Source organism: Eretmochelys imbricata, chromosome 2 (genome assembly GCF_965152235.1).
Source record: "Eretmochelys imbricata isolate rEreImb1 chromosome 2, rEreImb1.hap1, whole genome shotgun sequence".
NCBI classification, from domain to species: domain Eukaryota; kingdom Metazoa; phylum Chordata; order Testudines; family Cheloniidae; genus Eretmochelys; species Eretmochelys imbricata.
The window spans coordinates 192,578,940-192,592,861 of NC_135573.1; the positions used below are offsets into that span (position 1 = coordinate 192,578,940).

Consider the following 13,922-nt stretch of genomic DNA (forward strand, 5'->3'; position numbering starts at 1 on the left):
GAATTAACACCCAATTGAGATGCAAGAGGCAGGTCATGCCTCTTAGAACTATTGTTTCACACTGTGCTCAGACTCAGGGAAATATCACTGCATTGGTTTAGACTTGGTTCATTTTTTCAAAGTTACCTCTGCAAAGTTACCATATAGGTTAACAACACAGTAGCTTAGATCCTGGATTACAATGTTCTGATCAGGGGTGACTAAAGTAGCTGTGTAATCACAGAATACACAAAAGATCCCACCTATAAGGATCAACAAAAACTGAGGCCCTCTAATTGAGCACATCACCATCACCGCAAATCCCAAAGGGACATAGCCAGGAGTGGCAGAAACTTCCTAAAAGGGAAGGGGGCCCACCAGAGCCCAAACCCCGGGCCCTGCTCCCGCGCTGCCTCTCCCCACCCCCCAGACCTCATCCCCTGCTCGCTCATCTCCACACCCTCCCCACCATTGCTCGCCCTTAGGGCAGGTAAAAAGCGGGAGGGCATAGCCCCCCTCTTCTGGTTCCCTTGACGTAGCCTCTTTTTATAGATCAAGCACCACCCAGAGCTGTCTCTAGCTAGGTCTTTAAGATGGTCTGGCTGGATATTCAGTTTATGTCTGTTACTGGCGATCTTATCACTTTAATGAAGCATTTGGCTACCACATGATTGCTGGCTGTGAAGCAGCATTCCTTGGTACATATACTTTGTAATTCATGGGTCTGCCATCCTAACAATACATCCATACCAAGAAATCTGCGAAAACCAAACCAGTGCTGGAGGAGGCTGATCATCTGATTTTAATTCTCGTCCCTTTCTCAGCCCCTCCCACTTTTTCCTCAGACCTCTCTATCCGTTCCCCACCTACCAGCCGAGTTCCACATGACACCAACTGGAAGATGAGAGAATTGAGAGAGAAAACCCATACGTGTATATGTCCATCTCCTGACACGGACCATATTCTGTACGGAAGTGGGCACATGCAGAAATTATGCAGTCTCTCTCCTCTCCTGAGCCCTTTTCTTTTCCTTTAAAACAAAACAACAGCTTTTCTCCTTTCTGTATTTCTTCTCCCCTTTCTATTGTAAACTGTGCACCTTTTCCTCTAGAATGAATAGTTACTCATTATAGATTTTCTTTTCTTTAAAAGAAGGTCACTTATGCCTGAAAATGTTCTACCTATTATTGTTATAAGCAGCACTTAAATTTAATAGAACGGAAAGAGATTAAAGAAAAACACATCGCTCCCTGTTCTTTTGTTTTGCTCATGTGACAGCACTTGTGTATACACACTCAGTTGATAAGTTTCCATGAGCATTTGCGTGATTCTTTCAAGGAAACAGGAAAAGAAAAAAAAAAAAACCAGACAACCCACAATAGGAAAAATATGGTTCCATTGTAAGCTCTTTGGAGCAAGGATTGTCATTTTGGTTTGTGTTTGTACAGCCTAGCACAATGGAGTCCTTGGTTCATGCCTGGGGCTCCAAGGCACTACAGCAATACAAAAGAATAATAATAATACAATATTACAAGAAAAATGACCTAGGGATTCAGGGGTGGGCATAGTACCTTAGAAGAGTTACAGATGTTTTTATTGACCATATTTTATGATGATAGTGTCTCTTTAAAGAAAGCTTGCAAAAGCTTTAGAATGAAGTGGTGTTTGAAAAATGGTTTAGTCATCAAGGTTCATATTATTACACAATGAGATTCTTCTGACACAAAGAAATGGCAACATGGTTTCCAGGAAGCCAAATGAGTCAGGAACCAGCCAGCCCAGCTGCAGGGGTTGGTGTAATGAAGATGGTTTTATCTAATAGACACAGATCACTTACTTGTGGCAGAAAATGTTAGTCAGGCTATTTAGGTGTCATTACATTCAGTTAAAGGAATGTGCAATATTTAGAACTTGTCTAGGCTAGGGATTTGCCCCAGTTTTAGCCATTAATGACCAATCACTATCACAGCTGCACTTGTGCAAAGTGGTATTGTCCCATTCTCAGCTGGTGTAAATTGGCGAGGTGCATATTGGGGGACAGTGGAACTATGTAAATTTTCACCAGCTGCGAATCTGGCTCTTAGTGTAGATAGGCAAAGTCACTACAAACCGCACTAGTGCAAATCACAGCTTACCCCAGTTTCAAGCAAGGATAAGCTGCATTGGTGCATACTGCAGCTTCTAGTGCGGATACATAAAGTGCTGAGAGCCTGCACAGGTGTCTGGTCGCTACGGATGAAATCCTCAGAGTGGATAAAGCCTTATTTATAGCTGGAAAGGGAAAGAGGGTGAGAAGGCTGTGGAAAGCTTTTCTGCATTGTAAATGCCTTGGGGAATTATATCCACTTTGAAGCAGCTACACTGGCTTTCTTGCAGAGAAGCGAGGGAGATGTTTTCTACTGTTACTACAATTAGAAAACTGAAAGTGTTCACAAAAATCTCACTGGAACTGCTGCATCAAGGTTTCACCCATCATTTTCCACCTTGGACCTGTAGGGCATACTTCAGGAATGCAATTCAAGTTCAATTTGCAAATTCTCAAAAGGTATTTAGAATGGGTCCGATCGTGATCTTGTAAGAAGTCTGGTTCTCAGCTAGTAAATTAAATGTAGGTTCAGTGCTTGTACCAAAATAGTAATTACATATATTTTATTATATTACTATTTAAGTTCAAGTAACTGCAATTAATTACAAACCAGTTTTGTCAGTTCTCTGATGGATACAATAGCTGATATTTGATATTCAAAAAATACAATTATATAGTCACAGCCCTTGGTTAAATAAGAGCAGTTCATTCCTGTTCCCCAGAGGTATCTTTAACCTCATAGCCATACATATTGATCGAGGAAATGTCACTAGCTTATCCAGATGAAAAGGGCCTCTGATCGCCATCAGTGTAAGACAACAAGGACATAGAACATTAATGCATGGAGCCTGGCTGATTTAATGCATGCTGTGATGTACAGTTCTGACTTTCCCTTAAGCCACATTGGCTATAGCAATGAGACCAAGATTTGTATTCTTTAACAGGCCTTTTCTTAGCATACAATTCTCTCATCTGGATTAGTGATCACATTGTGTCTCCAGCTAACAATGGATGGGGCAATGGATTAGCCAGTGCCTGCACAAATTTCAAATCAATAGCTTCATTACTTGGCTGATTACGTGCAAACTCTTCTCACAAAGTTTTAGGGGTGGGTCTGATGCTGAATGATATTAATCATGGAATATGAATTATGACTCCCTCCAGGACTAGTTAGCCATATAAACATTCTGTGAATATGACAACTGGATGTAACTTGTTGCTGAAGGAATCAGGAGCAGTAGTGACAACCCCAAAGGTTAAAAAACTCAGACACCAAAACATCATGAGATTGGTCCCAGAATCATGAGGCATTTTAAAAAGAGGTTATGCTGGGTCCTCTGAACTTCGCCTGCCCACTCCAGCACACGTGCTACTAGTGCTGCCCACTCTCCCAAGTTATTAGAGTAATGTGATTTTAGGTCCCACTGCAGCTCTTTCACCTCCACGTCTGCTCATTCCCCTGTTCAGCAACAAATAATTCTGCCCTCAATCCCAAATCAACCTTGTGTCCACATCTGTCCCAAGCCCCTAAATCAGTTCTGGCCCCCCAGCCCCACCTCTGCTCCTCCTGCAACTGCTGGGGTTCTTCAACCCATCTCTCAGGCCTGGGGTGCAGCAGGGTCCCTCTTCTCCCCCTTTCCAGGTTGGGTGCTGCAAGGAGGAAAAGGGGAGGAGTGGGACTGAGAAGAGCCATCCCATTATTCACAGGAGGTGGGGGAGCCTGAGTTTCCCTGACTAATGAAAAAATTTTGAGTTGGCAACACTGATTAGTCCTGATGTGTCCAGTGGTGAGGCTAACCCTGAAAGAATGCAGGTGCTGGGTTTTCTGGAAAGCAGGTATCAGTCTAATTAAACAGTAAAAATGAATGTCTTCAACTACCACAATAAACTGGTCAAATGTCACATCAGGACAAGGTTTAACCTTTAACTTATTGCTTCTTGGAATAGCTAATAGGTATTGCAGAGCATTGTATTAGCGTGTAATGAACCTTCCAGTCCTATTCGTAAACTAAAGCAGCTGCACAATCTTACTAAAACAGACCATATAATCTTACTAAAACAGAACCCTCAAGATGTGATAATGCCCCAAAGGCCCCAGTCAGAATTGGAAATCCACTGTGGCAGTTGCTATACACACAAAGTCACTGTTCAGAAGAGCCTGCAACTAGAAATTAGGTAGTACAATTCTTGCTAACCTAATCCTTTATTCACCCATTGCTTAAACCCCAAGGCTAGTATGGAGACATCATCGTACCTATACACTTGTTTGCAAGTCCATGGGCCGCTTCTTTAGAAGGAACAGTATCTGACACAGTTGATCTACCATTACGTCTTTTGAGATGTGTCTTACTTTGTCTTGTATTGTTATGAAGTATTGTGTGTTTGTCATTACAAGCTTGCAATATTCATTTTATTATTAATTAAATTTACACACACACTACATTTAAAGGTGATGTGTGAATCTTTTTACAGATTAGAAATAGGTGCTGAAAGAATCCACTTGCTAAGCTCAGAGGTGCATCCATCTCAGCCACTCCAGTTGCTGGCTCCAGATCCAATGCAATTCTCCAGCATGTGGAATTCTGCTGGAAACGTTTGGGGGTACAAAGCAATGGCAGGTATTTTAGTATATTGAATAGCTTTAAAAAATGTTTGGAGTCAAGAAATGTTTTAGTTAACTGATGTAGCATTTATGACAGGGTTAATGAATACAAACAATCTTCACGTGATCTCTGAACCTCAGGATTGTTTTGTGACCGGTAGTGGCTATTTTAGGATCCATCTATCGAAAGACATCACTCAGTTGATACTCAAATGGAACTCCTCCTCGAGCAACACCACCACTACAGCCTGCAAGTACAGCTAACGTGTGTTTCTCTGATAAGTAGATGAACACATCAGTATGGGCTAACTAAAACAGAGATACATATATACTTAGATCTGAGTAGCCTAAACACCCAGAAAGGAGGAGGTAGAATTACAACCAAGACAAAGAGCAGGATTTTATCAAGGATGGAGAAGAAAGGGTGGATTTTAGAACTGTTATTGGACTTAAACTTTCCACTCGCTTACAAAGCCACAAACCCGGGTAACGAAGTGACAGAGGGGCAAGGGTATGGGTAAAAAATACCGTATGTTTGATTTGAGACATACAGAGCTTGAGGTGGGATAGAAACATCTGAAAGAAGATAATGTTAAGGAAAAGTTAGCGTATGTGCACATGTGACTTTATTTTGGTTTGGGGCCCACCATTGTCTAAAAGCAAACACATTATGCACCAGGAGGAGTGTTCCTTAGATACTGCATTCCTGTGAAAACCCCCCTCTTGTTTTCAGCCTGTCTCGACTCCCGGTTTCTGTTCTTTGTTTGTTTTTAATTCCTTGCCTTTTGGCCTTGATGCGAACCTCCCATCCTGATAAGAAAGGCTACTGGTGCATTGCTTTAGGACCATTTGTGTAGTTGAAGTATTGGTTTAGCACAGGGGATGCACTTAGCAGGAATAGGTGGTAGATAAAGGAAGGGTTTGTCTATTGACTAAGGTTTCCGATGCATGAGGGCAACATGCTTTGCTAAAAAGTATATAATCTCTGTATAACCTGCATTTGGGGTCCCCTCCTGATTAGCAGGGGGGCACCACGCTCGAGCATAATAAACTTAGTGTCTTTGGGAACTCTGCAGTTGTGGACTTTGTTTGTGTGCCTCAGCCTAGACTCAAACTGTGCGTGACCTATCAGGTATAATTCGCAGCAGTTCTTGTGCGTGACCTATCAGGTATAATTCGCAGCAGTTTATATGTGTGACCTGTGAGGTATAATTCGTAACAATAACCAGAGACAGACAGAGATGTGGGACTGTACAGGTTACCAAAAAGATGGAGAGAGAGATTTGAGAGCCTTGGGTGTAGATATGACGCATGTGTAGCCTCATAACCATGGAACAGCCATGAGGATTGTGGAGGAGGGGAAGATGGAGTAACTGACTGCAGAGGCTGTTAGTTTGAGGACAGCAGTTTCAGTGGATTGAACAGGGCAAAAGCCAGAAAGCATGAGCTCAAAAAACTGGAGGAGGAGCAATCAAGGGAGAAGACTGCTCATCCCAGGAGTTTAAAAGCAAAGGAGAGAAGGGAACTAGAGCAATAGGCAGGTGGAAGGGATCTGTAGGACAGGGGAAACAATAGCAATGCTGGAAACAGAGGGAAAGGGGGAAACAGAGGGAAAGGAGCATGAATTGCTGGGGATAATGAAAGATGGGAGGGGACTGGGGCAAGAGAGAAATGAAAGGGGGACATGGGTCAAGGAGGACGTGCTGTATAATCACTGAGATGGAGTCACACAAGGATGAGTAAAATGATGCCATTTTGATGTAGTCAGTCTGCTGATTACAACAGCTCTTTAAAATGGTTATCTTTGTGCAGCCAGAAAATATTGGCTCTGCTTTCTACTGTTCACACCCTCTTTTTTCCTCAAAGTGTTTCCCTCAAATCTCATCACAACTGCTGCTCATGCCTGCCAGTCCCTTGCCTGGTGATGCAAGAAGCTCACCTAATCCGGTAGTGAAGAATATTCATCAATACTGTAAATGGTTCATCAATACTGTAAATACTTATTGCCAAAGGATCTTATTGGAGCCTCTTAACTTACATGCAACAGGGAAAGGGGTGAAGGCTGCAATAAGAGCATGAAAAGTATTTAATCCATTAAGTTTGGCTTCTGATTAAACTGGCTATTCACAGGCAGAGAGTATACAAGATGGGGAAGCAAAACCAGTCTGAACAGCAGGTTTTCCCTTGGTCACTTAGTTTTTAAAGTAAAGGAAAAACTAATTTAGGACTGAGATGGTTTCTCTTTAAAGAATTAAACCAAATGAAAAATCCAACCCATATTAGTTCTGTTCTGACTGTCCAAAACAAACCACTCCTACTGACTCTCTGAAAGGAGATGTAAATGTTTAAAAATTGCACATGGCAAGTTCATAGTATATGATATTTCCTTATGTTTTTAAACATACTGTACTGTTGATTTCTAGACTGCATACCTGTAACCAGTCTATAAATATCTGGCATTCCATACACAGATGTATCTGAGTGATTAGATGTTCTGTTAATTACATACAGGGACTGATTCCTCACTCCTAGCACAGGCAAAACTCCTGTGCAAGTCAATGGGGCTTTTGGTTTAGTTAGGCATACAGGATTGGGCCCATAGTATGTTTATACCATAATTTCACAGGGTAACGCTGACAAGCGCACGTAGTCCATGAAGTATGTATTTCAATTTAAATATATGGTTTTGGTTTTTTTCTTTAAAACCAAGTAAACAGTAGCAAAAAATCTATTAATGCATCACTATGGTTGTGTTTAAATTATGAAGAGTCAAGCTGTTCAGGTAGTTATAGTTCCCCACAGCAAATAAAGTTCTGCCTTCCTGCACAGCTACATTTAGGCATACTGTACTTCAACAGCATTTAGATTGTCTTTTGTATTCAGAATATTCACGACTACTTAAGAGGCAAGGGGAATGACAAATGGTGTATAATGGGTGTGTGCTTTCTCTTCCATCTTCCCCAAAGAAATAAGATGTACCTAGCAGTGAAAGCAGGAGTAACATTTAACAACATGGACTTTTACTCAATCCAACAAAAGCTTCCCTTCAGAATTATATAGTATGTATACATACATATTCCAGATTTAAAAAGTTTGTCACCGTCACCACTGGAATTTTGCACCACTTCCACCCCACGGGAAGAGAAGAGAGAGTATCACCTCCATTAATACTTCAAAGCCCCACCAACAGACGAGAACCCTGGAGTATTCTCAAATCTGTTTTACAACTGCCCAATGTACAATACTATCCTTAGTGCTCATACAGCATTTTCCATCCATAGATCTAAATGCACTTTGTGATAAGCATCATTTACACCCCACCCCATTTTACAGACGGGGATCTGAGGCACAGAGAGGTAAAGTAACTGCCCACAGTCACATAGCAAGACAGAAGCAGAGCCAGGAACACCACTCAGGTCTCAGAACCCTTAGCACTTAGGCCCTGATCCAAAAAAGCACTTAAGTACTTGCAAAAATTCCTCCCTATTCAGCACAACACGTCAATGGCTCTTGTCCACTATTGAGGATTAAGTCTATGGAGAATTTTAAAACTAATTTTTTAATTACCCCAATGCCAAGAAAGACCGACAGAAAAAGCAGCAGCAGCATTTGCAGACATTTTTAACAAGTGAAGGCCACTCTTTTCCACACTGACAATTCATACAAAAGATCCACACAGAATTTTACTACACTCCATTGTCTTAAAACAAAACAAAAAATCTACAGTGTATAGCATAAACAACGAGGAATCCTTGTGGCACCTTAGAGACTAACGAATTTATTTGGTCATAAACTTTCGTGGGCTAGAACACAAGGACTCCTCGTTATTTTTGCTGATACAGACTAACACGGCTACCACTCTGAAACCTGTCACAGTGTATATAGCATGAGACATTTCAGCATACTGGTAATATTTTCCAGAACCTGAACACAGATTTATGAAAGTGCCTCCTCCAACATAACTATATTTGTGCTTAGCAGTGCTATAAAGAAAAACAAACAAACAAAAAACCCAAAGCATAATCATTACATGCTAACAAGGGGTAGAATTTATGTCCACTGCTCCACTAGAGTATTAGAATTGTCTGACATTAAGGATATCCCCCTGACAATAGAGAGAGGAGAGATTTTCTAGATAAAATACGGTTATAATCCAGTCCTGCAAAATTCCTACAGATATGTTCTAATATGACTAAAAGTCAGGATCCCAATGAAATGGCTTGCCTTGGTGATATGAGAGTTTATATTTATTTCAGCCTCCCCTAAAACTATGGTTCTCAACCTTTTTGGGCTTAGGACCCATTTATAAATGTTTATGGCCTGTCGTGACCCAGTAAAGTCTGAGGGTGGAGGCCCTGGGCTGGTTTCGGTCAGATCCTGCCCCCCGCCCCACGGGGTCCTTCCTGGCATTCACCCCACAGTGGCGGCTCCTGCAACTCCTGTGCTGTGAGGCTGACTGGGCTTGGCTCTCTGCTCCAAATGTTGCAATCTCCGGGGTTGCAGTGTGGCTTGGGTTTGGTCCCTCCCCTCTGACTGTACCAAATTTGTGAGAGTGGAGTTGTGACCCTGCTCATGGGCTTACAGAGCCATTCACTCAAATTTGGCGTACTTGGACTCCCGTCATCATGATGGCTGGGTCAAACCTGAGTGGTGCTGGGACCCCAGAGGTTGCAGTGCCTGGGACAGAAAGTGCCTCCTGTGGCTTCACTGGAGTTATTTTGGCTTCACTCCAGTGTAACTGAGAGCAGCATCTGACCTTGGGGTTTTTTTCCCCTCTCTACTTTAAAATCAGAGTAAGTTTAGGTAATTATTCCTGGTAGTTTGAAGAACAATAGATCTGGAGGAACGCAGAGGAGAGAAGATATTATTTGTGCCAACTGATATATTGATGGCTCTTGTTTCTTTTAAGGCAAGCTCTTTTACACACGATTATACAAGTGATTCTCAATACTGGCTTGTTGTTCTTGATAATATAGCCTCTGCTTATTTTGATCTTGCTATTCCTAACACCATCCTCTTCTCAAATGAAATCTTTTTGAGTGCAGTTATGTAACAAAAACAAATCTACATTTGTAAATTGCACTTTCACCATAAAGAGATTGCACCACAGTACTTGTATGAGGTGAACTGAAAAATACTATTTCTTGCTTTTTAGTGCAAATATTTGTAATAATAAATAATATAAAGTGAGCACTGTACACTTTGTATTCAGTGTTGTAACTGAAATCAATACATTTGAAAACGTAGAAAAACATCCAAAATATTTAAATAAAATTTAAATTGGTATTCTATTATTGACAGTGCAATTTAAAGTGCGATTAATCACAATTAATTTTTTAATCAAGTTAATTTGTTTTGAATTAATCATGTGAGTAAACTGTGATTAATTGACAGCCCTAGAAATTTTCCATGCTTGGTCTCTTAAGGATTGGAGTAAAACTAATTCTTGCCAGGGATCATCTCACTGTTAAGTGGGTACACAACACCTAGCTCAATAGGGCCCTCTTGCATTTCCTTTGTCAGGCTGTTGATGGTCATATTCCATTTTACAGGGATCATGTGTAAGGCCTGACCATTCTGGCTTTGCCACTGGTATGCAGGAAAAAGAGTTAACCCAGGATCTGCTATTGGTAATGTAGGTGTACTGTTTTCCCGCAGAACCTTCCCTCTGCCAGCAGCAGGGGGTGACGTTGGGGAGGAGCAGCTGGGTTTGGGTTTTCCTACTGCCTTTGCTAGTGGGGTTCCCATATTAGCCTCTAGCTGTTATGTTTAATTCTCTACCTAAAAGTTGCTCAGCACACTTTTCAAGCCCTGCCTAATGTGATGTGTCCTCTGCCAAATTTCTGAGGAATGGGAGTGTCTCTCACTGAAGAAACATGAAACTCAACCCTTGCAATTTAGGAACACAGCCTGAGTACAGATTTACAAAGTGCAAATATTAGATTAACAAACAAAGCCTAGTCTAAAAAAAAAAATTTTTTTTAAAACTAGAATAAGAATCATAAATACTTAATGCCGGTACACCATAGCTATAGAAAACATTACTGTTTCCATGTCACCTAGTAATTTGAGTTTGGCTGTATCTCACAGACCAAACTCCAGACGAGGACACATCTGGACTGAATGAGAGGATTTCACAATACACCTCCCAGAATGTCAGGGAAAATTCAATTACAGCTAGTTAATTTTTCTTTACTTCATTAATTAAACCTTGTACATTTCTCTGCCTTTCCTCTCAACTCCACTAACCCATTTGTCCCACTATTCCCCTCTTGCATACTTGCTTCACTGGACCATCTCCCAAGAAATTAATCCCACATTATCTGATACCTCCTTGGTTTCCTGCTCCTTTCCCTCTTATATCCCCTTATTTCTGAGACCTGGGCTACCTGAAATATTTTGCTCCTACATCTCTGGATCTTTGAATCATTCTCTTTCCTTCCACCACCATCCCAAATAAAACAATTCAATGTTGGTAAAGCCGTGCAAAGAGAGACAGTAAAGAGGCACATACTTAACAGTGGGAAACACAGCACCGGGCCAGACTTGTGGGCCACTGGACTGGGGTAAAGAAAATTCTCCCACTTCTCACACACACATAGTCGTCAGGCAGCCGGCAACCTAAACTGAGGGCTTTCAATCCTGGAGTCACGTGTTTTAGTCTCTAAGGTGCCACAAGTACTCCTTTTCTTTTTGCGAATACAGACTAACACGGCTGTTACTCTGAAACGTGTTTTAAGTCAACCACCTCTTTGCAGTTAATAGGTATCTTTGAGGTAGAGTTGCCAGTTTTGGTTGGATGTATTCCTGGAGGTTTCATCACGACAAAATCTTTAATTAAATATTCATTTTTAATTCCTGGAGACTCCAGAGCAATCCTGGAGGGATGGCAACCCTACTTTGAGGGACACCTATGCCAAATCCAAATTACATTCATTGACAACTCTGCAAATGGCCATTGGCCCACTTGGCCAAGGAAGTCTGCCCCGTCACTGTTTTAGAAGAACTGCATTTGTTTTCAGATGCTCAACTCTTTATTTTGCATAAAGCAGCAGCATCTCAAAACCTACTACAGGGATGAGATCTCTGGAAAGGAAACGCAGGGGGCAGCCACAGAACAACCCAGCCAGCCACCCTGAGGCTTGAGCTGTAGAAGCCTTGCAGCCATTGGCCTCATTCACCTCACCGAGGCCTCATCCACAACCGTGTGACATGCCCCCCAGCACTGTGATCCCCCTCGCTCTCCTGCCCCAGACAGTCCCCCCCCCAGCACTGTGACCCCCCCATCTGTCCTGCCCCCAACACTGCGACCCCCCCAACACTGTGACCCCCGCATCTGCCCCGCCCCCAGCACTGCGAGCCCCCCGCCCCCAGGGGCGGCAGGGTGAGCGCGGCTCGCGCAGGACTCACCGCGGCGGCGGGCAGGACGCGCGCGGGGACACGGAGGGAAAGGGGAGGAGCGAGGCCGCCTGGCCGGGACCCGGCGCTGCTGCCGCCCCGAGCGGGCCGGACACGGGGACCGGAGCGCGGCGCTGCTCGGTCGGTCGGTGCGGCCGGGAACCGGAAGAGCGGCTCGGCCGGGCGCTTCCCCTTCGCTGCACCACGCGGGAGCCCGACGCTGACTCAGCGAGCTGCCCCGCCGAGGGCGAGACGGTGTCGCAACCCCAAGGCGTCTCCCCCTCCCCCGAGGGCGGCGGCGGAGCGGACTCTGCCCGGGCTCACCGCGCTCCAGCCAGGGCGAGCTGCTGCCGGGGCTCAGCTCCGCGCACGGTCAGGCCCTAGCGCATCCCTTGGCCGGTGCCTAGCGTCCGGCCAGCCCTGGCCGCTGCCCGGCTGCGAGCGAGGAGATCACCTACGCCGGCTTCTCGGAGAGACGGGCAGCGCTGGGGACACGCTCCCGCGGCGGCCCCTGAAATTGGAGCCCGGGCCGCGCTCCCCCGCCCCCGCGGCCAGCAGCGGCGGAACACGTTCAGCGGGCGGCGTGAGCCATGCAGCCTGCGGGGATAACTCGGGACGGAAGAGCTACCCCCACCTTCCAGCCACCACCCATCCTGCAGCTGGGCAGGGGGTCACCCTACGGGAGCCTTGTGGTCTCTTCTACTCCGTGGTTCCGGGATTCTGCAAGAGTACCTGAGCTGGGCAGAGCAGCGAGGGCTGGCTCGCTTTGGAGGGAGAGACACGAGGTCCTTTTCCATACAAACACTGTTTCACTTTTTAAAGCTGTTTCGAAGATATTTGTATCCAGGCCATTATGTCTGGCGTCACGAGATGTGACCAGAAACAGATGTTTGGAAGGGCTGGAGGCACACAGGACAATAATGGCTGAAGCAGCTTTACTGCATCCAACGTTTCCAAGATCTGGAAAAAAACGAGCCCGCAAGAAGATAGGGCTGATTAGTACTACTCAACTTTTGCTTATACACTTGGACTTGCAAGAAGAATGATATATTTTAGCGCAGGGCAACCTGATACTGTTGTTCCTACAATTATCTACAATGCAGAAGGTGGTAACTTCCCTGCCACTGGTTTGCATTTGCCACATTGAAGAGCTATCACAACTGTTGGGATGATACCACAAAAACAGGACCTTTAGCTATCAGCCTACAAGCTGTCCTGCTCTTCCTGCAAAAAAACCCATGCCTTTTAAAGACAGGGAACAGACAAAAAAGTTACACAAGCTTGAAGTGTAAAACTTTTACAATAAAGATTTCAAAAAGTATTTTTCATAATATAGCACAGTTTAGGCTAAGTTAAATCAATAAATGAGGACACTGGTAGGTCAGTGCATGTTCCTTGAATCAAATATAGTAGAGGTATAACTGCATTTTTGCCCTTGCTTCCATATAAATCTTTGAGCTCTTGTGCCAGTGGCATAACTACTCCTTTTCTACATGATTTGCAACTATATTGTCCCTTGAAAGTTTCCTTTTTCTTCCTCTTGACAATTATTTTGGCCTTAATCTTTAGTAATAAAGCTAATCCTATATGGTGGTACACTGTTTGGAAACAATTTAAGTTGTACATTTTAAAAAAATCATTTAATTGGAGCTGCTAAAGCAGGGGTGGGTAAACTACAGCCCCTGGACCGTGTCCTGCCTGTCAGACCTTTGAATCCAGTCCTCAGGCTCCCACTGGGGAGCAGGGTCAGGGGCTTGCCCTCCCCACGTGGCTCCCGGAAGCACCAGCATTTCCCCCCTCCAGCTCATACATGTAGGGGCAGCCAGGGGGTTCTGCACGCTGCCCCTACCCCAAGCA

The 13,922-nt window shown here is 43.9% G+C and overlaps 1 protein-coding gene across 4 annotated transcripts in view; it reads right to left on the bottom strand.

Moving 5' to 3' along the window:
- NOD1 (nucleotide binding oligomerization domain containing 1) overlaps positions 1-12,638 on the bottom strand; it is a 45,165-nt gene extending 32,527 nt beyond the window's left edge. For 3 of the 4 annotated variants that reach the window (XR_013345317.1, XR_013345318.1, XM_077811212.1), the window contains exon 1: positions 12,078-12,278. The gene's annotated coding sequence lies outside the window, so the exon portion shown is untranslated. Of the gene's footprint in view, positions 1-12,077; positions 12,279-12,523 lie in introns of those variants that run through there. The other variant, XM_077811213.1, reaches the window with a different exon arrangement.
- Between the last annotated feature and the right edge of the window lie 1,284 nt (positions 12,639-13,922).